This window comes from Carassius carassius, chromosome 42 (assembly GCF_963082965.1).
Source record: "Carassius carassius chromosome 42, fCarCar2.1, whole genome shotgun sequence".
Lineage (NCBI taxonomy): Eukaryota > Metazoa > Chordata > Actinopteri > Cypriniformes > Cyprinidae > Carassius > Carassius carassius.
The window spans coordinates 23,047,193-23,074,110 of NC_081796.1; the positions used below are offsets into that span (position 1 = coordinate 23,047,193).

Sequence of the window (26,918 nt, forward strand, 5' to 3'; positions counted from 1 at the left end):
TAATTTGTAATCGATATTTTTTTCCTAATGGCAATTTTATGATTGTTTTATATACTAGGCTACATTTAATTAGCAGTTATTTAAATTTTCTGCACAGAATAAGGTATAAAATATACTTTATAGTTTATGTACTGTAATAAATGTCAATTAGCACTGCATCATTCATAAATTGTGTGTGGTTTTTTTTTTTTAGTTTCATCAGTTCATTCTGCTTTTATTCAGTTTAGCTGCAGGTATAGCCTGGCACGTCTATGAGAGCGAGATCGCTTCTCTTTCAGTGTGAAAACGTCTTCATCTCTATTTAACTTTTCCTCTCCATCAGCGAATGATTCTGAGAGAAAATGTGCCAGATGTCTGTTTGCTAATGAAACAAACGCTAGGCTACTTTCATGCATATTATCAGATAAATCTCGTGCTCTTATTTCAAGGTCGTTGTTAATGCTGTGGTTAATTTTAAAAGTTTCCTTCGTATATTCGGTTCATCCGCATTGTTTAAACACATTTATCATTCAGTGGAACTGTGCGTATGATTTAGACACTTACATTTCTGCTCCGTCCATGCAATAAATACAGCTGTCGACGGCTCCGGTAACTCCGTCGGTGAGATGCAGAGAGCCATTGACAAACTACAGAAAAGTAAAACTACTTCACGTTAGCATTACTGGCCAAGGCCCACGAGTCATATAGATCACACGTCAGCTGCGTCAGAGACGAACGGAGCGCGAGCTCAATCCTGTGACAGTCTCAGGCGGTAAACAGTGGAGCGCGTGAAGGACAGATAAGAGGCACGATTGACGAACACTCTTCAAGGTCTCCATTAATTCGTGCGTGTAGTAATTTAATGTGTATACATTTTGAAAGCACTGAATCGCTATAGAAATCGGGATTCATTCGATTCTTAGCATTTTGAATTGATTACTGTCCAAGATCGGCGATTCACGATTCAAAAATCATGTTTCAAGATTGATGCATATGAATCGACAGGGTTTGTAATCGATGCATCGAGAAAACGAGTGAATCGTTACACCCCTACTACGAACCTATTGTAGTAGGGAACAACATAGGTGGTCAGAGTTTCTTCCCTGGGCCGAATATGCCCAGAATTCTCTCACTCATGCGTCTACAGGCCTCACCCCCTTCCAGTGTGTCCTGGGGTATCAGCCCCCTATGTTCCCATGGTCAGGTGAACCTTCCTCGGTTCCGGCAGTTGACGACTGGATTAAACTTAGTGAGAGGGTGTGGGACAGTGCTCATGTGCGTCTTCAACGGGCTATAAGGAATCAGGAGATCCAGGCCAACAGACGCCGACGTCCACACCCTCCCTACGAACCTGGACAGCGGGTCTGGCTCTCTACGAGGGACATCAAGCTGCGGCTGCCCAGCAGGAAGCTCAGCCCTAGGTACGTAGGCCCTTTCAAGATTCTCAGACGGATTAATGAGGTAACGTACCAGCTGGAGCTTCCTGCTAACTATCGTATCTCTCCATCTTTTCATGTGTCCCTTCTCAAACCGGTCCACCCGGAGGCTGACCCCGGCCAGGTAACCCCAGAACCACCGCCACCCCTGGATGTAGGTGGTATGCCCGCCTACCAAGTAAAGGAGTTACTGGACTCTCTGCGTAGTGGGGGTCAGCTCCAATATCTGGTGGACTGGGAGGGCTATGGACCTGAGGAGAGGTCATGGGTGGCCACCAACGACATTCTGGATCCATCGCTCACAGAGGAATTCCATCGAGCCAGACCTGACCGTCCAGCACCCCGACCGCGAGGACGTCCTCGCCGAGCTCCAGGAGTCGCTCCTAGAGGGAGGGGTTCTGTAATGCCAAGCCAGCAGAGGGAGCCATCACCCGAGTACTGACTGAGCGCTCCCTCTGCTGCTTCTACATTCACTTCCTGTTTGGGACTATTTAAGCTGGAACCACGTGCTTTCTCATCGCGAAGTATTGCCAGTTTACCCTGCCTTACCAAGCGTTTTCCTGATATTCTGATTGTCTGCATGTGTATGATTCTACCTCGTTCACTGACCATTGATTCCACGGATTTCCCTTTCTGGATTGTTTGCTTGTGTGGACTGATCTCAAGGTTTGACTTCTCTGCCTGGCTTCTCACTAACATCTCTTGGATTATCCCTTGGATTGTCGTAAGATCGGACTGCTTTACTGTTATCGACCCTCTGCCTGGTTCCACGTGTTTGTTGTTTGATATTTGCAATAAACTTCTGCATATGGATTCTAATGCTGCATCAGCGCCCTCATTACAGAATACATATATATATATATATATATATATATATATATATATATATGTTTTACAAATATGTTTTCATTTGTTATCTAGCATTTTATATGTTTTATAATATTATATTTTAGTACTATCAAGTTGGTTTAGACCAGAGATGTCCAAACCTCATGCAAAATCACAAGAGAGGGGAAAAATAAGAATGTAGTAATAACATATATATACTTCTGACACTAACAAGAACTGGAACTAAATTAAATTAGAATAATAAAATAAAAAATTGTGCTTGAATAGATCACATTTAGAATGATAAAAAATAATATACAAATTTATTAAAACACCGGCATTATTGATAAATATGTTAACTTGTTTTTCCTATGAAAGACAACCCAGTTTCATCAGTGTAGTGTTATACAAAAAAAGATATTTATGAAGGAATTTATAGTGTATCCAGGTGATCTCAGCTTTATTGATTTTCTCTGCAAATTCTATTATCGACTTGGAATCTGCCAGGTCTAGCATGCAGGCAACTACATCCTGGTTTCCTGAAGCATCCTTAACTTTCTTCAGGGCTGCATTCGTTTTCTCCTTACCTCTGCATGTGCTCCTAAACACAGGACTTCAGTAAGAAAGAAAGACAACAATTTTCCATCTGACAATATATCAATATTAAACTGTATAGAAACAGTGCTGTTTACCTCTCTTTGCCAGGTCGATGGCTTTTTCTTTGCCAATTCCAGCATTAGCTCCAGTAATTATAATAACAGTTTTACCGTCAAGTCTGGCATCAGATGACCATGAACGAAACATATTTCTGAGTAGGAAAGGAAAAATGTAATGCAATAATTGTTGTCCTATGGTTTGTATCCAGATACAAAAATATGAGTTTATAAAACTATAAATAAGATTAACCAGCAAAATACAAACACAGTCTGAGTCTAATCCAAACTGTAGTGGGAGGAGTCAAATGACCTATAATGCCCCGCACTTAATTACATATTTCTATTTTTTCTTTCTAATTGTATAACACTTTTTTAAACGCAAAAGTATTCTAGACATTTATTTTTATTATATGTCAACACAAATACCAGTTGTATCTGGAAAACGAAGAAAACTGGCATATTTTAGGTTTCAAATTGACTAGATGACGTGATTCTTATTTTAACCAGGAGATGTCAGTAGATGCATGGTAAATAACTATTTTGCATTTTCCAATTTTATACAAATGCCCATAGCCTACATTGTATTATACTTATATAAGGCTAGCATAAATTTAAGAAATTTAAGAAAAAAGTTAAATTGTACATTGGGTTGTATTTTTGCTTTAACAGCAGCACTCATGAGGGCATTACATTTGTGTACAATTTGATGACAATGTTCTATAACTTGATTGTCACCTGTAACTAATGAATCTTAGATGAGACGTTAAACCGAGGTCCTGACTTTCTGTGCTCATAAAAAATTCCCAGGATGTATTTCGAAAAGAGTAGAGGTGTGACCTCGGCATCCGACCATCATGGCCTCCTAACAATCCCCATATCTGCTGATTGGCTTCATCACTCTGTCTCCTCTCCACCAGTAAGCTGGTGTGTGGTGGGCGTTCTGGCGCACTATGGCTGCCGTCGCATCATCCAGGTGGATGCTGCACACTGGTCGTGGATGAGGAGACAATGTAAAGCGCTTTGAGTGCCTAGAAAAGTGCTATATAAATGAAAGGAATTATTATTATTATTATTATCTTAATTACATATATTCCTTGTAACATTATACATAAGATTATACAGTGAAACAAAAAATGTCTTCACAAAAACTGCCTTGACATGCCCCAGTTTGATTCATTAACACAACTTTGCTGTAAAAAGGTTGCCATCTTCTGCATCATATTTTTAGCTACACCCCTCTCCCTCTCCCTCTCTCTCTCTCTCTCTCTCTCTCTCTCTGTCCACAAGCCACCCACTCTCTGTCACTCTGTCTCTTAGATGGTGAGATTTGAACTGTTGCTTCTCAGAAACTGCACTAATGCTCTCAAACACAGTGCTGCAGTGAGCCACATTAGATGAAAACAATATTATGTCTAACATGTATTTGTAAGACAACATTCCTACAAAGTTACTCACATTTGAATGAATGCATTGAAATACACTGACTAATGACATCCTCCATATACATTTTAAATTTATATAATTGTGCCTTTATATATATTTAACATTTACACATTTAACTGTGCAACTATAGCCTATATATAGTTGCACAGTTAATCTGTAGATGACAAATGGAAAAGTATATTAAATGCATTGCATCTATGCATCGTGTATGCATTGCATGTTGCTTTTAAACTCCTGGGACCCAGGCATAGACTTTTGTCCTGTGTAGAGAACATTATATTTTAGTGACTTTCTCAGGTCTGGATGTCCTGTACAGACCACATTGAGGGGTTTTAGAGATATACAAATTTGAGGTTTGATCATAAACACACCTTCTACATGGTGTTTAAATATGATTGATGTTGACAGAATTATACAATTTAGCACTCTTAGGGAAATATTTTATTTGATGTAATTATCATTTAAATCTGTCTAATTTTCAAATTGTTTGTCGTGAATAAACATCTCAGAAAAATAATGTTTAAAAATATATATATATATATATTCCGATTGTTACGAAACAGGGCATAATTGCATGCATGTCTTCTGTAGAAGACACCAGGACAAATGCAGGGGCGGATCTACCGGGGTGGCATGGGGTGGCAAATGCCACCCTAAAAGAAAGCCTTGCCACCCCTGCTGCCACCTCAGCTGGCAGCAACGAATTAAAAGTAATGGCCAATCTTAAAATTTACGCTCGCGAATCTCAGATGTCCGACTGCAGTGAATGCGGCAGCACGAGAGGACGCCAGAGCGGCACGAGACTGATTAGTTTGGGAAACTTAATGAGCGCGCGCGACGCGAGGATGGATTATCTGTCAAGAAATGAAGCTTTAATGAAAGCACTGACTTTGAGATGATTAATAACATTACAGTGGTGTAGTCTCCTAAGTGATACGGTACCCACTTTTAAAAAGCATGAGGATATGTAACAACTTCGTTTTGTGTCTGAACTTTCACACTTTAATTCATAAATTCACCCCGTCTGTGTTTGCAAAGTGACAGGGATTGAATCGCGGAATTCAGTCACAAATGGAACGTGCTGTATAAAGCAGATAGTCACAGAATTCGGCCATTTTTGAATGAATAAATCAAAAGAAGGGCTGTACATTTAATCAGATCTCGATATGGACTATAGTGTCTGTGAATATTAAAGGTGTTGTTATACACGTCTCTGGGAATGGGCGCTCAATGTGTGCTCTTCTACTACTACTACTACTAATACACACACACACACACACACACAGACATCCCAACCTGCAAAAAGTCATTTCAGGGAGGTACCCCCCCCCCCCCAAAAAAAGGAAGGAAATACATTTCAGCTGTAGTCACCTTCTTAGTAAGACTTTGCCTATCTGAATGGGAGAACGGAGATATATTGGAGCAGCCTTCCCTGTGCTTAGCCTCCCTAACATGTTGTGGTCCCTAACAGATATAAAAGCATAAAATATCATTTCTATGAGCTATAGGCCTATGTAATTATTCGTTAATTATGTTTAAATATGTAGATTACTTTTACTATTTATAGAATCTGCTTATACAATTTATGTAAACTGCTTTTATTTATTTTCCATTGCAACTTTAAACAGGTCTACGGAGTTTGTTGTTTTCATGTAGCCCTGGCAACTAGCCTGAATAATATGCAGATGAAATTAAACTTGTCAACTCATCTCAACATGCCTTTTGCAATCATATAACCCTCCATGGGCAATGCTTGCGCAAGACTGTCATTATGTTTGACACCTATAAGACAGGAGTACACTTTCGTGTAGTCTGCCGTAAAATGTGTCTTATACTTTTTTTGTTTTGTGGCACTCTCCCTCTGCAATGGTGCTCCTGTTTCCAGATAGACATAACTGATTAATTTTGTTCGGGACAAGAGATAAAAGCCCGCCCACCCTGACAATTGATTGGTTGATTTGCAGAAACAGGCCAATCAGGATGCTCTCTGTCTTACATGCTCTTCGCACACACGCACATTAGCACGCACACGCAAGGTCTCTCGCTCCCTCTCCCTCTCTGCCGTGCGTGCGCTACACGGTTTGAAACACAGTATCTGTTTCGCATGCGCGCTTTTGCTCCCTCGGTCTAGATTCCGGGAGATTTGAACTAATTTGCGGGTCTCAGGGAGCCGCTTTCAATATGTGGGAGACTCCCGGGACTTCCGGGAGACTTGGGATGTCTGCGCACACACACACACACACACACACACAGAAGCACGCGCGGTGATGTAGTCTACACATGTGCACGCCAGCGCGCTAGGAGAGGATTTCACCATTTCATTTGATAAAACTATCATCATTCATTCGTATCCACAGACAGAAACAGCAATGTCTTTACGAAAACCTGTCAAAATAAAATTTGTGTATAACTTGAAGAAATTTAAACAGAAATATAGTACTATTTCACAGTAGAGTATGCTATATACTTCAAGTAGGCCTAATAGCTAATGATAATAATAGTTTATTAAAAAAACTCAGAAACTCTGCCCAGCTAACACAAATACGTAACTGTTACGTAACTGCAACGTAATCTGGTGACCAAACTTTCGTCGTGGCGACGTAATTAGTTACGTCGTGGCAACCGGAAAAGTGAAATTCCCAGATACGTCGCCACAACGTAACTTTGTGACGTTGCCAGTAAGTAACTGCGACGTCGTGGCAACGTCGCGGATCGGTGGTCGTGTGCTGGTAATCAGTTGGTCATTTTTTATAATTATTCTATGGGCGGACATGCAGTACTTGAACCTAATTTATGTCCTCATATGCCCAAACTAATTTAAAGGCTGTTTCAGCAGCTGCGAATGATGAATACATACTCGAAATGAATTCAGTCAATTTATTAACAAGCAAATATGAACAGTAATACACCCAGATTATTAATAAAAACATAGGATATACAGCGAAATATGATTGAAAGCATTCAGCCCATACAGAAGCACATAGATTGAGATATATTAATAATAAATACATTTCCATATATTTAAATATCTATACCCTTCTGTAAGCATCCAGGGTCAAAACATTATGCACCAACATGCAAGTCTTAGTAGGCACTCAGTACATTGCATTTAAATATTAGCATTAACAATGCACACATTCATCAACTAATCACAAGCTCCCACAAATAATACCTCAGCTAATCACACCCTTAACCAAACCACTACAAATAATTCATTGAAAATAATATGCAATAGCTTATGAACAGATGTATTATAGCAAATCAAGTTTAATGAATCTCACACCTATCATACAGCATTATGGCCAGTTCACACTGCCACAAAAAATATATCTAAAAAAAATATATATGTATATATGTTTAAGCAATTAACATTAAATTCTAAAATCTTAAGTAATTCTTACTTTCTCTATTCTTGCAATATTCGAGTGTACATGTCCCTGAGTAATATCTGCATCCCCCGAAGTCTGAAGAGAACACAATATGCTAGTAGACAGCAATCCTCGTGAGAGAGAGGTCTGGTGTGGAAGGTGGATCTGGAACTGACTTCTCTTGATTATCTGTCTTCACAAACTGCCCTGAAATACAATTCAAACATTAACAATGATTGTTATAAATGTAATGTAAGGCTCTTACATTCATAATGCTCATTTTGGAAATATAGTTAATATCAGTAATATGCAGCATGCACGATACAAGGAAGTGGTCAGTAACAACACTTTGAGGTATGATATCTATATCAGTAATTCTACCTTTAAGAAAAAATAAAATGAATAAATTAAGTTGTGTTATGCATTCAAATAGTTAGACATGCTAAAATACAGAATTTGTTAACAATAATAATAAAAAATAATATGCTGGGGAAAAAATGAAACATTTCATAGGGCCCTAAACATGTTTTTTTTTTTTTTACTTTTAATAAATTGATGTGAAAATGTATGTACTACGAAAAAGGAGATGAATGAAATGAAATGAAATATTTATTTTATCATTCAAAGTCAAAGTCACCTTTATTTATATATCGCTTTAAACAAAATACATTGCGTCAAAGCAACTGAACAACATTCATTAGGAAAACAGTGTCAATAATGCAAAAAAAAAATCATTGAGAATTTCTTTAAAAAAAAAAAAAAATCTCATCTCGCTCTCATGAACCCAGTCTCGTGTCTCATCTCGTCTTGTGGGATAAGTGTCTCGTCACACCCCTAGTAGCCAGAGCAAGAGATACATTAGATTTCTTTTGCATGTCTGACAGTGTAACATTAAGCTGAAGTATTTCGAATGAGTTAAACCTGTATCCTGTTTTCTGGGTTACATTGAGAATATCACTATATATTGTTGCAACACCTCAGCCACTACCAGTCTGACGGGGCTCATGCTTATAACAGTAGTTTGGTGGAGTTTAGACTAAGGCTAAATCAAAAATGCCTGTCAAAATTAACACTGGAACAAACACAATCTTTATTGATTGGACAGCACAAATACTTCTATTTGAGCGTGTAGAACAAAACTCATCATAATAGTTATTTGAGAATTGTCTTACTAGTCACATGGAGCGAAGTGTCCTGGAGATGTTGTCAGAGAGCAGCTCCGCTCCGATTCTGCTGGGGTGTAATCCATCAGCGCAAAACAGCCTAGGACGCTCCCAGAAAAGATTCCAGTTATTAACAAATAGCAGTTTCTGTTCTTTACACCATGACAACAACCATTCATTTAAAGCAACAAGTCTACTGAACCTCGTCGATACGTGGGCAGTGGTCCTGACACGATGATCGTCGCCGCGGGTGTCGTGCTGCGAACCGTCTCGATCAGGCTCCTGAAGTCCCTCTTCAGCGTCTCCGTCTGCCGCAGCGTGGTGTCGTTAACCCTCTCAGATGATAACAGTGTCGTATTCTGTCTCGCGAAGTGGAGCTCCTGCAGGTGGAGATCCTGAAGACCGGAGGCGTTGGAAGGAGAGAGGTCATATCGCCCAGGTCCTGGTTCATGTCTTACGCTGTGGACATCTGGGAAGATCGCGTCCTGGGTGCACCAAGCTTGTGCTGAGAACCACACAGAGTAGAGGTGGTAGTAGGGTTAGCTGTTTACTTACCCTGGACTTATGAGCGTCAACCCCTGAATGTTTCCAGCACAGCTCTCCACTCTCTGCTGGGCCTGCTTCTCCACGAGGTCACGGATCTGCTTCTCCACAGCCTCCAGCTCCTTATTAGAAATAAACAAACTAGAGAATAGGGGAAATGCAGAAAAGAAAAATAGCAAAATGGAAAACATACATATAAATCTTAAAATACCAGTATTCACATTTTTTGATGTTACAGATGCATAATGATATGTTGTGTAAAATAAATATTAAGTTATTTAATAAGCTTCCTCGGATCACCTGTGTTTTCTATCTCTGTCAGCAGCTCCCATTAGAAATTCTCTTGGAACTTCCCCTCTGTTTTAGAGGGTTTTTAAGACACTCCTGAAATCACAGTACAATTTTAATCAATATTTGTTTACAATGAAAAATCAAAACGTGTTTGAAACACTGGTTTGAAATAGTTTCAGCCAAATTTAGACCGCGAGTGACGTCACTGATAGACTCTACAGTGCAGACTTTTAGTTTTAATTAATTAGCTTACTTCCATTTATCCTTTGACATATTATCATCAAAAACGTTTACAAAGCTATAAAAACCGCTCCTTTACACATAAGATGTGATTAAAAGCCCAAACGTTCATTAATAAGAGCTCAAATCTATTATGTTATACTTATGCTTCTAAGCTAGCATAATATTTGCTAGCAGACATATCAGATAATTAAGATGCCATAATCACAGAGGTATAAATGTTAACAAAAGTACTTAAAGTAGACTGTGGATAATATTAACATATGTTACTTAACCAATCTGTCGCAGTTGTTGAACTTTTCTGTGGTATAACTGACGAGAAACAGAGAAACTGTCAGACGAGTCCTCTCCTCTCCAGCAGCTGATCTGTCCGCTGTTGCCATGGTAACTCAACGGCTAGTAGGCTAATAAAAACAATAATATTAAAAAAGGGTTTTAGCGTCTTTACGGAGATCAAGACTTTTGTTTTATACATTTTATCAACCTCTTTATTTATTATAAATTGTAAGACTCACCTCAGAAAAGCCAATTCTCCTGTCAGACACAGTTGAAGTGAAAAGTACTTCAAACAATCGCGCTGTCCTCCTGATAACGTTACTGTATCTGCGGCAGATGAGATGGTGTAGCCAGTCTGTCATTATTTCACGTTCACAACTCCTTACGAAATAGAAAGTTTCACAACTCCGAAAAATGTATTTCCTTTCTTGTCAATATTGTGCGCGTGGGTGCGTCAGTTGTGGAAACGCGCGCGCGCTGTATGCGACGTAACTATATATTAAAAGCATGTCCATATTCTGACTTGGTGAAAAGAAACACATTTTATCTTTAAGGAACATTTAATCGTGTGTCTGAAGTTTAATTACACTTTATAAATAGCACTATACTCAGGAAGCATATAAAGAATGTACAAAACATGTACATTCTTGTACAAAACAATTATGGTAATTAAAATTACGTGCATACGACGTTGTAGTTACGTTACCAGTAAGTCATGAAGTTACCAATATATTACGAATAGAGGACCTATCTGGGACGTTCTTGGTTATCTTGTTACGTTGGAAGGACGTACTGACGACGTTGTGAGTTGGTAATGTGATGGTAATACAATTACGTGCATGCGACGTCGTAGTTACGTTGTCAATTGGTAAGTCATGGAATTACCAAAAATTACCAATACGTTACGTAACTGTTACGTCGTGTGTTAGCAGGGTGTCTACAACCCACCAAAATAAAAGTTCAGTCTAACTAAGAAAATATGTAAGAAATTGTAGAGTAAAATATACTTTAAAAAATATCTACTAAAATGTTATTTTAAAGGAATATCACACAAGTTTTCATAGATGTTTTAATTTAAACTTTCCAAAACAATAACACCATTTTTTTTCAAAAACAATTTCTAAAAGTACATTTGTATTTTTGCCTATAACGTTTATTTATTTATTATTATTGTCAGCTAATAAAACCTATGCTTCAGGGACCATATTCATATTACATCTAAGGCTAAATGTAGCTCTTGACTGGTTGAGTTAGTTGGTGATTAACACTAAACAGTAGAAAATCAGTTGAGTCTCCCCAGCTGGAGATGTCATTGGCATCTTGTGTTTCTTATAATAAATTGAAATGTTGATAACACTTTCATCTTTCATAATGCTCTCAATTACACGTCGATGAATACTGTATGCATTAGTGAGTGTGGTGGTGATTCTGGGGTAATGCTCTGGGACAGGTGAGAATGAGGTGGGGGGTCACTGTATACTCACTACAAAAAACTAAATTGTGACACTGGTGTAAATGGTTTAAATCCTGCTGAATATGAAGCAGTGTTGTTCTTTTTGTTGTTTTTTTATATATATTTCATATTTTGTATACAGTCAGTCAAAAACAGTTTGCTTCCCCTGTCACACATCTGCCACTCATCACCTGTGTCTTAACCTTAATGCTTCCCTGTGATAATGCCCATTACTTCTATCACACTTCTGTCTCCTATTAAGTGAGATCACATTGTATGGTCACTTATTCCTTAATGTTTCAAATGCAAGACATTGATTGCATGAGATTAAGTTTGTAAATGGCAGCCTGTGCCCTTTTGTAATGTGTTCATATACTATTTATCATCAAACTGTGACTAAATTTAGTATATATATATATATATATATATATATATATATATATATATATATATATATATATATATATATATATTTTTATGTCTTTTCTTATTTATGTCTAGATTTATTAGCTAATTACTTAATTATTCACATACACCAAAATGTGCACTAGGATTGTTTATGACACCTTAAATATCAACAACGGCCAAAGAATACAGCGTTATCTCAAACAGGAAGTGTATTTTCAGCCAACATTTTCTTCCAGCATTTGATCAATCATGTCTGATTAAGTCACCTCAGCGGTGACAGGCTTTAAGGCCAAACGTTCAGTTTTAGTTCCAACTAGCAAACAAGCCTCACAATACTTGCAGCACTTGCTAATTTTTGATTAACAAGTGAGCATCCAAAGCTGACATAAAAATAATTAAGGTGACAGGAGAAGAGTATGGAAGTAAAATAATGACTTATGTCTTTGAAACAAAAAAGCATGCTGAATAGCACTAACTGAAAAAATAATGCATTGCATTAACAGTACTTGCATTTTAATGCCTTGAATTTCCAGGGCTTGCATTGTTAGGTCCTGAAATTTAATATAGTTGTTCATTTAAGCTGTGAATATTTCAATTCAAAAAATTTTACACACCTTTTCATAATTAAAAAATCAATAATTCATATTCACGTTCCAGAATTCACTTCCAAAATATTAAATCGGTTAAAAAATACGATGTATAATATTCGACAGGGAAATTTCCGTCCATTTTATTTCACAAATTCGCTTCCACAAATTCAGAGGTTAAAATTCTGCAGATAATTCGCCCTTTCACATCCGGGAGCTGCAGGAATAGCAGTAGAGCACAGAGGCATGATCTCCAACTGCTGTCAGTCGCTCACCAGCAGGTGGTGCAAGCGGCTCTTAAATAAGGCCAAAGCAACAGGTGGATTAAGTAATACAATTACAAAAACTGATCTGCAGAAATTAAGCAAGCGCGCAGAAGTTTTGATTATCGGGGCATGTGGAAAAGCTGATTGTGCGTATGTTTATTTCAACATCTTTGCTGTTACCAAGTAAGCAGCATTCAAAGGGGATTATAATGGTGTTTTACCCAACGCTGAATTACAGAACTAACATTACATCTAAGAAAGTCATTGCTTTCGGTTGTTTAGTTTCCGTAACTTTGTGTCATGGGTTGTGCGTCGCTGAGCTGTAATACTGGGGATCCCCTCACATCACACTCCAGGGTTCCCCAATGATGAGTAACGCTTCTCAATCAACTAATACTGTAATATAAGACCTCAGATCTCAGAATACATTTCATTGATGATTATGCAAACTATATACAGGCAAGCAAATGGGGTCAAAAAGAATCCAATGCGCTGCATTTTCTTTATAATTGATTTCCATTACCACTGATCTATAAAGTCGACAGTCCCACAAAGATATCAATACCATGATTAGTTTTAACAATATGCAACCAATTTATATTAACATAAAAATGAGTTAAAAACAATCTAGGTATATTCTGAAAATTTAAACTGAAGAAATTATTGACGTGCTACCGCACCGAAGGGACCATCTGACAATTCCACTGACTGGGTTAAAAGGTCCAATGTGTTTTAATTACAATTTTAAATAACACAGTCAAATTATTAATCTTGTATTTCTCATAGTGATTTTCTACAGGTGAGATTTTGCCAATAACTCCCTTCATATATTTACAGTATACAATTATTTACATATTAAAGAACCCTGGAAAGGGTTTTCATGTTCCAACAGTTGTAGTACATTGCTAGATACAAGACTGACTTACTACAGGTTAGATTTAGCCAATATCTCCCTTACATTACGTACAGTACAAACATTTCTTTAAAAAAAAAAAAAAAAAACCCATTTACCCAAAGGGATTTTTTCATGTTTCACAGGTTGTACTAGTATGTTGTTAGTTACGTAGTTCATGTAAATTGCTAATATCTGCCTTATAGTGTATGTGCCATTCACAATTATTTAAAACAAAACAAAATCCGTAAGACCCCAAAAGGGATTTTTCATGTTCCAAATGTTGTATTATAAAATATTGATGTACTTTATGTACAGCAAGGGAGGTATTAGCAGAAATTTACCTATAGTATGTCAGTCTAGTCACTAAGAATGTACTACAACCTTTGGAACATAATAAAATAATAAAATAAAATAAAAATTATGTGAAATACAGTAATTTCTTATGAGTTATTATATACTGTATATACAGTGAGAAAGATATTGGCAAAATTTCAACTGTAGCAAGTCCGTCTGGTCACTAGCAACATACTAGTAACATACAACATTTTGAACACGAAAACCCCCATTTAAAAAAAAGGTTTTTTAAGTATTGTAAATTTTTCTTAAAATAATATTTGTGTAGTGTCCATATAAAGAGAAATAAGTTATTGGCCATATATATTTAGTCAGTTTGAGTAAATCATTAATTTATTGTAAACTGATTAATTTGAATATATTATTGTCCTACGTTTCGTTTTGAGGTAAATTTTCAGACAGTCCCTAAAGGATCTTAGGCAAATATCAAACATAAAACTACTGCGCTTGGTTTTCTTTTTACGAAAAAAAAGGTTAAATTTGGTGGAACTTTGTGGTTTTTGTGGCTCATCTGCTTAAATGTACATAATAAACAGTAATATATTGTATTAATTAGATGCCGAATTTAATAATTTAATATCTTGAGGCAATAAAAGATGTTAATGTTTTATATATATCTATCTATCTATCTATATATATATAACATGCTGTTTTTCTTGTTCCGTAACTTGCGTTCATATCCTCATCTGTCTGCATATAGTTTGCATCATCAGTAAGATGTGAGTTTTGTCTTTTAATCGCTGTCACTGTTCGTAATTGTCACGCTCAGAGGGAAGAAAGAGAGAGATGTAAATGAACTTAGAGATGTATTTAATAATAAAGGATAAACTCAAAACAGAAAGGTTTCATTCAGAACATAAATCACATCATAAGAAATAATGCAAAAGCAAACATAAAACAGGAACAAACTTAACTTGTAGACAGACAGAACGGCGGGAAGACTGGTAGATAATACTGTGGTAGAAGAGAGTAGTTTGAGTCCAGTGTCTAACGAGTAGATCTGACAGTGTTCTGATGAAAGTGCTGTGTATATATGGAGGTGCGTAGATGAGGAGCGGCAGGTGCAGGTGATCAGAAGGCGGGTGATTGGGAACGAGTGGGCGTGGTGATGGAACCTGACGGTCTGGATGTGTTGCTGACAGTACCCCCTCCTCCACGGGCAGCTCCCGATGCCCGGGAACGACGGCGAGGGTGGCCGCGAGGTCTGGGAGCAGGACGATCCGGATGTTGTTGATGATAGTCCGAGAGTAGAGATGGATCGAGAATGTCATTGCGAGGAACCCAGGACCGTTCCTCGGGGCCGTAGCCCTCCCAGTCCACGAGGTACTCAAGCAAGCCCCCTCGCCGCCGAGAGTCCAGGATCTCCCGGACAGAGTAGACCGAAGGGTCCTCCTGGACCTCCGGAGGAGGAGGCACCTCGGCACCGCCAGGTTCTGTGGAGGGAGTAAGAGGAGGATTAGTGGCAGGTTTGAGTAGGGAAACATGAAATATAGGGTGAATACGGTAGTGTGCAGGGAGCTGGAGCTGGTAGATGACGGGGTTGATTTGCCTCTGGATGGGAAACGGTCCGATGAAACGGGGGCTGAGTTTCCTACAGGGCAGTAACTGTCGTGGAGTGTTGGTCATGGCACAGACCAAGCAGGCACGGACATGTTGGGCAACCTCACGGGCCATCCTGGACCACCAGTACCGGGAACGAAGAAGTGAGAGGGTCCGCTTGCTGCCTGGATGTCCAGAGCCCGGAGAGGAGTGGATGGAGTCCAGAAGGGAGGAGCGCATGGAGGAAGGGACGTACTGTTTCCCTTCTGGACCTCCCGGCGGAACTGGCTCGGGATATGGCTTCCTGGAGTTGTTGGTCCAAGTTCCACACGATGGGGTTGAGGAAGAGCTCTGAAGGAAGGACAGGGTCGGAGATTGGCTGCGGGTCTGGCTGGTAGATACGGGATAATGCGTCCGCCTTCAGGTTCTTGTGGCCGGGACGGTAGGTGATGGTGAAACAGAACCTGGAGAAGAACAGGGCCCACCGAGCCTGGCGAGGATTCAGCCGCTTGGCCTCTCGGATGTATTCTAGGTTTCGGTGGTCGGTGATGACGCTGAAAGGGTGTGTAGCTCCCTCGAGCCAATGTCTCCATTCCTCCGGAGCTAGCTTAATGGCCAGGAGTTCCCGATTGCCGATGTCGTAGTTCTGTTCCGCTGGGGAAAACTTCCGGGAAAAGAAGGCACATGGATGGAGTTTGGGAGGCTCTCCGGAGTATTGTGAGAGTACGGCTCCAGCCCCGACGGTGGACGCATCTACTTCCACGATGAAGGGTTTGGTAGGATCTGGAAGGATGAGGGCCGGAGCCGTACAGAAGGCATTTTTGAGTGAGGTGAAGGCTTGGATGGCATCAGGAGTCCAGGTGAGGGTCTTGGGTTTGCCCTTAAGCAGGTTGGTGAGGCTGGCTGAATGAAGGCTGAACTGGTGGATGAAGCGGCGATAGAAGTTCGCGAATCCGAGGAAGCGCTGAAGCTCCTTAACTGAGGTGGGTTGGGGCCAGTCCCTGATGGCTGCGACCTTGTCCGTGTCCATGCTGATCCCAGCTGGGTTGATGACGTAGCCTAGGAACTGGATGGTGGTTTGGTGGAACTCGCACTTCTCAGCCTTGAGGTACAGGTGGTGGTGTCTCAGCTTCGAGAGGACCTGCGTAACGTGGTAGCGATGGTCGGCCAGGTTCCGAGAGTAGATGAGGATGTCGTCGATGTAGACGATGACGAAACGGTGGAGGAACTCTCGGAACACCTCATTCATGAAGCCCTGGAAGACAGAAGGCGCGTTGACCAGGCCATAGGGCATGACTCGGTAATGGTAGTGGCCAGTAGGGGTGATGAAGGCGGTCTTCCATTCGTCCCCAGGGCGGATACGAACGAGGTTGTAGGCGCTACGCAGGTCCAGCTTGGAGAAGATGCGAGCTCCACGCAGTTCATCTAGGGCAGCTGGGACCAACGGCAGGGGGTATGGAAATTTGACCGTCTGGGAATTCAGGACACGGTAGTCAATACAAGGTCGCAGACCTCCGTCCTTCTTCCCCACGAAGAAGAAACTGGAGGCGGCTGGTGAGGTAGATGGCACGATGAAACCTTGGTGGACAGCCTCCTTAATGTACTCCTCCATGGCCTTCTGCTCCGGGATGGACAGAGGGTAGATCTTACCCTTGGGAAGTTTCGCTCCAGGCAGCAAGTCAATGGCGCAGTCCCATGGCCTATGAGGTGGTAATCTGGTAGCAGCCTGCTTGCTAAAGACGTCCTGGAACGCCCTGTAGTCCTCCGGTATGGAAATGCACTTGGTGGATTCAGGACTCTCGACGAGGGTTGACTGAAGAGAGAGTTTTGGGACGGGTAGGTGTCGAAGGCAGGATTCGCGGCATTTAGAACTCCACTCGAGGATGTCACATCTCTCCCAATCCATGGAAGGTGAGTGCTTAATCAGCCAGGGACCTCCCAGGACGATGTCCACTGTAGCACCCTCCAACACCAGAAATGAGATGTCCTCCACGTGGAAGTTGCCGATTTGAAGTTGGCAGTCAGGCGAACGTTGCTTCACTTGGCCGGATCCCAAGGGCTCTCCTCTGATGGTGTTGATCTGATATTGAGGATGTTGAGGTAAAGCTGGTAGGTTGAGGGTTCTCAGTGTGTTGAGGGAGATGAAGTTCCCCGAGGCACCCGAGTCGATGAGAGCTTGGACTGTGAAAGCAGAGTCTTTAATCCGCAGAATGACCGAAAGTTTTCTCATGTTAGTTACGTCTGGGGAGATATTTAGAATACTCACAGAAGGTAATGATGGTTTGATAGGACAGGAAGTGATGGTGTGGTTCTTGCCTCCACAGTATAGACAGAGCCCCTGGGACACACGGCGGTATCTCTCAGCAGCGGATAGATGATAGGAGTCTGTCTGCATCGGTTCTGGTGTTGGAGGGGAATGTCCAGGAACGGGCGAGGCGGCTGGCAGAGAGATGGTGTCAGGAGAACATGCAAACAGACGCTGAGCGATCTGGGTGGTCTTTTGGATGAGCCCTTCGAGACCGATTGAATCGTCGAAAATCACCAGTTGCTGTCTGATGTTGCAATTCAACCCCTGACGGAAGATTGAGCAGAGCGCTGGTTCATTCCATCCACTAAGGGTCGCTAGGGTGCGGAACCGGAGCCTTGACGCAGGCGTAACAGTTCATCCGAGACTGATAAGGATCCGGTAGTCCTTTCCAAAAACTTCCTTGAGGTGTTAAGTGAATGCAGATAAATTACCGATTATGGGATTTTCCGCTTGCCATAGTGCATCAGCCCAATCCAGCGCTCGGCCCGACAGCAAACTGGTGATGAATGCCGTCTTAGATCGCTCCGTGGGAAATCGTTGGGGCTGCATCTCAAAATGCAGAGTGCACTGCAGGAGGAAGCCGTTACATTTGTCCGCCTCGCCCGAATAGCAAGCAGGTAAGGCCATGGGACTTCCAGAGGCAAAGGGGGAAGTGCTCGGTGAAGGCTGGAAGATTGATAGGAGAGGATCGGAAGTGGGGCGAGTTGACATAGTGAAGGCTCTGTAACTTGTCTAGGTCAGATCTTCTGTCACGCTCAGAGGGAAGAAAGAGAGAGATGTAAATGAACTTAGAGATGTATTTAATAATAAAGGATAAACTCAAAACAGAAAGGTTTCATTCAGAACATAAATCACATCATAAGAAATAATGCAAAAGCAAACATAAAACAGGAACAAACTTAACTTGTAGACAGACAGAACGGCGGGAAGACTGGTAGATAATACTGTGGTAGAAGAGAGTAGTTTGAGTCCAGTGTCTAACGAGTAGATCTGACAGTGTTCTGATGAAAGTGCTGTGTATATATGGAGGTGCGTAGATGAGGAGCGGCAGGTGCAGGTGATCAGAAGGCGGGTGATTGGGAACGAGTGGGCGTGGTGATGGAACCTGACGGTCTGGATGTGTTGCTGACAGTAATGTGTTTTCTTTTCTTTAACAGATTTCTGAGGGAAACCGCGTGAAACCTTGAGCGTTCGTTCATATTTTACATCTGGTTAACTGTCTATATAGTTTGCCTAATCATCAATAAAATGTATTCTGAGATCTGAGGTCTTATATTACAGTATTAGTTGATTGAGAAGCGTTACTCATCATTGGGGAACCCTGGAGTGTGATGTGAGGGGATCGCCAGTATTACACCACAGCGACGCACAAGCCATGACACAAAGTTACGGAAACTAAACAACCGAAAGCAATGTCTTCCTTAGATGTAATGTTAGTTCTGTAATTCAGCGTTGGGTAAAACACCATTATAATCCCCTTTGAATGCTGCTTACTTGGTAACAGCAAAGATGTTGAAATAAACATACGCACAATCAGCTTTTCCACATGCCCCGATAATCAAAACTTCTACTTAGCGCTTGCTTAATTTCTGCAGGTCAGTTTTTGTAACTGTATGACTTAATCCACCTGTTGCTTTGGTCTTCATCAGAAGCCGCTTGCACCACCTGCTGGTGAGCAACTGACAGCAGTTGGAGATCATGCCTCTGTGCTCTACTGCTATTCCTGCAGCTCCCGGATGTGAAAGGGCGAATTATCTGCCAAATTTTAACCACTGAATTTGTGGAAGCGAATTTGGAAAGTGAAATAAAATGGACGGAAATTTGCCTGTCGAATATTATACATCGTATTTTTTAACCGATTTAATATTTTGGAAGTGAATTCTGGAACATGAATATGAATTATTGATTTTTTAATTATGAAAAAGTGTGTGAAATATTTTTAATTTAAATATTCACAGCTTAAACGAACAACTATATTAAATTTTAGGACCTAAAGATGCAAGCCCTGGAAATACAAGGCATTAAAATGCAAGTACTGTTAATTCAATGCATTATTTTTTCAGATAGTGCTATTCAGCATGCTTTTTTTGTTTCAAAGACATAAGTCATTATTTTACTTCCATAGAGAAGCCTTTCACACACCTCCACTTTTGAGAATGCTTTTCACATATGACTTACTATACAGGTTTTCTTGAATGTAGGTGATCTTGAATTTTATTTTGTCACTCAAGCAGATAAATCTTTAGATAGGCCTTCAAAGATTCATAATAACTAAAGTTCCTTCTGATGACAACGCCCCATCTGTCGCATCACCTCCAACACTAACTGGAGAATTACTCAAATTTTCAGGTTAATGGTGAAAGGGAGGAATTAAAAAAATTATATTATTTTTATTTTATTTTGGAATACATCCATCACACTATGGATCAGCTTATTAATGTGGTTTTATAATGAGTCACTGTGCTTGACTAAATATCGGCACTTCTTTCTATTGTTTGCTCTGTCATCACGATGAGTGCCAGTCCAGAAGAAAGAAACCTGTATGTGGCAGCTGAGTTCAGGACCTGAGTGAAGACATTTTCAAGGAATTTGAAGTCTAAACAGACTTTGGAAAAGAAGCTACAAGATTGTTAACTGAATACTTCACAGTATTTACTGACTAGTACTGCAGCGATAAACATTGCTGTAGGCTACTACAATTATAGACTTCATTAATCATAACTTTATTAAATATTGCTAAATATATTATATATTTATGACACTGGGATGGAATGGGTAAGGTGCACTTTAAAATACTACATGCTGCAGTAAAAACCTGTTAATTGGGTATCTAAGTTTCCATACTATAAATGATGAATAACATTTAATGTAATTTTACAGTAAAATACGTTTTTTGGAAATTAACAAGAAAAAGTCAGTGTATAATTCACAGTGAAAAAAATTTAATTAACAGATTCAGAATTCCCTTCATGACACTTCATATTTGATGTTTTCATAAATAACTGTTTCTTCGTTTTTTTGTTGTTGTTTACTATTTGTGTGAATGACCCTGTGCACCTAATGTATATTAGTATTTCCCTCCTATTTCCCAAAAGCTTTTTGTGATGAGATTGGATTCATCATGTGACTTTCTCATCACCACTTTCTTTTGGTGGTTATTCAATAGGCTGGTAAACTAACATTAAACCAATTAATGAAATACGGGTTGTTATTGTGAATTTAAGTTGAGTCTGTAAAACCTAACATGTTTCTAAAATATTTTTTACAGTAAAGTTCTGGCAACCACAGCTACCGGTATTTTACCGTAAATATCACTTTTTTTTCTTTTCTTTTTTTTTACAATATGCATTGAATGTCTACAACATACGTGTTGTTATGGTCCAGGTGTGTGAGTGCCGAGTGCAGCACTGTGCATACTGCATCCTCTGTGCTCCTATTTCTGCGATAGGCAAATTGGGGTCCAGTGTGAGTGGGATGCAGTCTTTGAGGTGTGCAAGGACCAGTCACTCGAAGCACTTCATAATGATGGGTGTGAGTGCTACGGGGCGATAGACATTCAGGCTAAAGCCCTGCATTTCAGCCCGAGCAAGACGGGCCCCGACTTATTTATGCCCCTAGGGCCGGGCTTCGGGCCAATTTTCACGTTATAGCTCACATGCGGGCCGGGCCTCGGGCCTTTTTTGGATTATCCTTCTATTTATATTTTTAGACATTAATAAAAAAAAAAGAAGTTGATGTCGACGATAGAAAAACAAACATAGACATTTCATAACCTCATAACTTTCATAATCTGATAATTCAACCCGTTATAATTACTGACATACTGACATGACAGTCTCACGCACGCAAGCACGCACGCTTTTCCGTCAGCGCGACCCACGATTATACTTCACTTATATCCACTTATTGTAGTAGTAGCTATTATAGGCCTCTAAATTAATGTATTAATCATAGCCTAGTTGTCCAACTAATAATTATAAAATGATGATTCATGCAGCGGCGAGCATTTCTGTGTCTGCACCTGTTGTTGCGGGCCACGCAGCAAAGAAGAGAGCGCTGGCCGAGTTTGAAAACATTGTGGAGCAGGACGAGGATGACGACGATGAAGTACAGCAATATCATTCACAACATGGACGGTGATGGACGAGATGTGCTGCTATGGTGGAAACAGCACGAGACCCTGCTACCGCAACTGTCAAGACTGGCTCGCTCTGTGTTTAGTGTCCCGACAGCAGCAGCAGCGAACGTGTCTTCAGAGCAGTGGGAAGAGTGATAGAAGAGAGGAGGACTGGGTTAAAACCTTCCACTCTGGATGCTATTCTTTTTCTCCACGATGCTCTGTAAGAGACTTTTCTAACTTTTCATTTGACTGGACTTTATTTTCGTTTAACTGTTGGAAAATAATGGAAAAAGAATGGACATGTTAAGTGGTGCATTTTTGAGGTAAGAAAACCTGCAAGTTTGTTTTTATTAATTTAATTTGTTTAGATTGTAGGCTATTTCTCATTTCGTTTGCGAGCGCTGTTGCGAGCCTGAGAATTTCAATTTTTTTTTTATTTTACTCACTGTATATAAATAAAAATATATTAAACTAACTGTCTGTGTGATATGCTTAGAGTGTTTTATATCTATGGATTTTATTGTAGCCAAGTAATGTATTAGCGTTAATTTGAGAGGATTAATTGATTAAATATGTTTTAGGCTACTCGCTTTCAACTCGGCTGATTAACGTAAATCTTCATTTAAAAAAAAATGCTCCAAACATTTTTCTAAATTACCTTGATAAAGAAAAGAAAAGAAACATAACACAAAACTGACCCCTTTTTAATTGTTGCAAATATGGCAGGCTTTTGCTGTGTAATAAAATAAATAAATAAATAAAAACACGGGCTTGTGTCGGACTCGGGCTGATAATTCTGATGAGCTGTCGGACGCGGGTCGGGCTAGGGCCTGAGCGTCTCGGGCCAGGGCCGGGCTCGGGCCTAGATTTGAGGCCCGTGCAGGGCTCTAGCGTGAAGAGTAGCGGCCCTAGTACTGAGCCTTGAGGTACTCCATACTGCACTTGTGATAGATAGGATACATCTTCATTCACTGCTACGAACTGATGGCTGTCATATAAGTACGATTTAAACCATGCTAATGCACTTCCACTGATGCCAACAAAGTGTTCAAGTCTATACAACAGAATGTTGTGGTCAATTGTGTCAAACGCAGCACTAAGATCCAATAAAACTAATAGAGAGATACACCCACGATCAGATGATAAGAGCAGATCATTTGTAACTCTAAGGAGAGCAGTCTCAGTACTATGATACGGTCTAAATCCTGACTGGAAATCCTCACATATACCATTTTTCTCTAAGAAGGAATATAATTGTGAGGATACCACCTTTTCTAGTATCTTGGACAGAAAAGGGAGATTCGAGATTGGTCTATAATTAACTAGTTCTTTGGGGTCAAGTTGTGGTTTTTTGATGAGAGGCTTAATAACAGCCAGTTTGAAGGTTTTGGGGACATATCCTAATGACAATGAGGAATTAATAATAGGCAGAAGAGGATCTATGACTTCTGGAAGCACCTCTTTTAGGAGCTAAGATGGTATAGGGTCTAACATACATGTTGTTGGTTTAGATGATTTAACAAGTTTATACAATTCTTCCTCTCCTATAGTAGAGAATGAGTGGGGAACTGTTCCTCAGGGGGTCTATAGTAAACTGTCTGATGTGATACTGTAGCTGATGGCTGAATGGTTGCAATTTTATCTCTAATAGTATCGATTTTAGAAGTAAAGTAGTTCATAAAGTCATTACTACTGTGGTGTTGGGAAATGTCAACACTTGTTGAGGCTTTATTTTTCGTTAATTTAGCCACTGTATTGAATAAATACCTGGGGTTATGTTTGTTTTCTTCTAAAAGAGAAGAAAAGTAATCAGATCTAGCAGTTTTTAATGCTTTTCTGTAGGATATGTTACTTTCCCGCCAAGCAATACGAAATACCTCTAGTTTTGTTTTCCTCCAGCTGCGCTCCATTTTTCGGGCTGCTCTCTTTAGGGTGCGAGTATGCTCATTATACCATGGTGTCAAACTGTTTTCCTTAACCTTCCTTAAGCATAAAGGAGCAACTTTATTTAAAGTGCTAGAAAAGAGAAAGTCTATAGTTTCTGTTACATCATCAAGTTGTTCTGAGGTTTTGGATATGCTAAGGAATTTGGATACATCAGGAAGATAACTTAAAAAGCAGTCTTTTGTGTTAGAAGTGATGGTTCTTCCATACTTGTAACAAGAAGTAGAATTTACAATTTTGGCTATATGAAGTGTGCACAGAACTAAATAATGATCTGAGATATCATCACTTGGCTGAATAATTTCAACACCATCAACATCAATTCCATGTGACAGTATTAAATCTACAGTATGTTTTCGACAATGAGTAGGTCCTGAAGCGTTTTGTCTAACCCCAGTAGAGTTCAGAATGTCTATAAATGCTGATCCCAATGCATCTTTTCATTATCAACATGGATTTTAAAATCACCAACTATTAAAACTTTATCTGCAGCCAGAACTAACTCGGATGTAAAATCACCAAACTCTTTAATAAAGTCTGTATGGTGCCCTGGTGGCCTGTATACAGTAGCCAGTACAAACATAACAGGGGATTTATGATTAACATTTGTTTCTCTGGATAATGTTATAAGAAGCACCATTACTTCAAACGAGTTATACATGAAGCCTGCCCTCTGAGAAATCCTGAAAACGTTGTTATAAATTGAAGCAACACCTCCACCTTTGCCTTTTAGATGCGGCTCTTGTTTATAACAGTAATCTTGGGGGGTGGACTCATTTAAAATAATGTAATCATTAGGTTTTAGCCAGGTTTCTGTCAAACAGAGTACATCTATATTATGATCAGTGATCATATTATTTACAAAAAGTGTTTTCGTAGAAAGGGATCTGATATTCAATAAGCCAAGCTTTATCATTTGTTTATCCATATTTCTTCTGTTTTTTTATTTGTTGAACCTCAATTAAATTGTTAATCTTAACTTGGTTTGCACGTTTTTTGTTTTTTCTAGTTCGGGGAACAGACACAGTCTCTATAGTGTGATATCTAGGTGAAAAAGTCTCTATGTGCTGAGAATTAACTGACCTCTGTGACGGGAGGCAGCTAGCAGACGGTCGGTTTAGCCAGTCTGTCTGCTTCCTGACCTGGGCCCCAGTTAGTCAAGTATAAACACTAAGACTATTTGCCAAATTTCTAGAGAGAAGAGTGGCACCACCCCAGGAGGGATGAAGACCATTTCTTTTAAACAGGTCAGGTCTGCCCCAAAAGCACGTCCAATTGTCTATGAAACCTATGTTATTCTGTGGGCACCACTTAGACATCCAGCCATTGAGTGATGACAATCTGCTATACATCTCATCACCACGGTAAGCAGGAAGGGGACCAGAGCATATTACAGTGTCTGACATCGTGCTTGGAAGTTCACACACCTCTTTAATGTTATCTTTAGTGATCTCCGACTGGCGAAGTCGAACATCATTAGCGCCGGCATGAATAACAATCTTACTGTATTTACGTTAAGCATTAGCCAGCACTTTTAAATTTGCCAAGATATCAGGCGCTCTGGCTCCCGGTAAACATTTGACTATGGTGGCTGGTGTCTCTATATTCACGTTCCGTACAATAGAATCACCAATAACTAGAGCACTTTCATCAGGTTTCTCAGTGGGTGCATCATTGAGTGGGAAGAACCTGTTTAATGTTTTGATCGGAACAGAAGAGTGGTGTTTTGACCCACGACAACGCTGCCTCACCGTCACCCAGTTGCCCTGCTGCAGGGGCTCTGTTTCCGGAACCGAACAATGTACAGGAATCCCTGAGCTAGACGCATCCAAAGCCGTATCTAGAGCCCTAACATTCTTACTGTCCTCAATTAAAGTTTGGATGCGTGTCTCTAATTCTGAAATCTTCTCTGTCAGCCTAACTATTTCCCTGCATTTATCACATGTGAATCCCTCATCAGCGACAGAGATAGATAAACTGTACATGTGGCAAGAGGTGCAAGTAACAATGACAGGAGAAGCCATTACTCACCGTGCTTGATGAAATATTCTTCTTACTGCGGTTGTTTGATGAACTTGTAAAAAACTGGAGCGAGAAAAGAAAACATTGATAGGTTCGAATGAAAACGCTAATGACAAGCTAACGAGTGCTAACGCTTTGCAGGTGTACTGCACTCACGGATATAAAATAAAAGTGAACGATCAAAGTTAATCTGATAAGATTGATCAGTAATATCAGAAATATGGTGTGAATTAAGTTATATTTTACCACTTTAAAAAACAGAGAGTGATAGTAAGATAAAGATTCTGGAGAAAAAATAAAATAAAAACAGCTACACTGAGCTACCCATGTGTTTTTCTTGTTGCTCACTCTTTTTCTCTTTTTTTCTGCAGCTGAGCACTTTTCATATTTTTTTTTATCCTGGCTGAAGCACTTTGGTTTATAACAACAAGTTTTGTTACAATAAGTTTTGTTTAAAGAATAATATAATCAGCCTGTTATTGTTTAAAGATAAATATATTAATAAGGTCAGTCTGAGAGTCTTATGTTTATTTCACTTTTCTTGTTTGTATAAAGGTTAAATACAAATAAAAGGTGAACGTTCATTTATTTGTACCGTTTTTATTTCTAAAATATTATGTAGTTTTATAGGAGGAGGTTTCATAGACTTGGCAAATTAATTTTAATTTATTATTTATTTATAATTTTATAATTAATTTAAAATGAATTAAGATTGAAGGTACGTCTGGTAAAAACCCCCCTCAAAAAAAAAAAAAAGAGGAGAGGTTTATTACATTACTATACCCAGGGTTTTCAGCAT

General features: G+C 39.7%; 2 long non-coding RNA genes across 2 annotated transcripts in view; one reads left to right on the forward strand and one right to left on the reverse strand.

Moving 5' to 3' along the window:
- LOC132124246 (uncharacterized) overlaps nucleotides 1-26,918 on the forward strand; it is a 252,992-nt gene that overhangs the window by 73,029 nt on the left and 153,045 nt on the right. The window lies entirely within an intron of this gene.
- On the reverse strand, nucleotides 9,304-9,882 carry LOC132124057 (uncharacterized). The gene is made up of 3 exons (XR_009426712.1): nucleotides 9,717-9,882; nucleotides 9,429-9,557; nucleotides 9,304-9,332 (listed from the first exon to the last, which is right to left on the reverse strand). It is a non-coding gene; the product is annotated as an uncharacterized LOC132124057 (long non-coding RNA).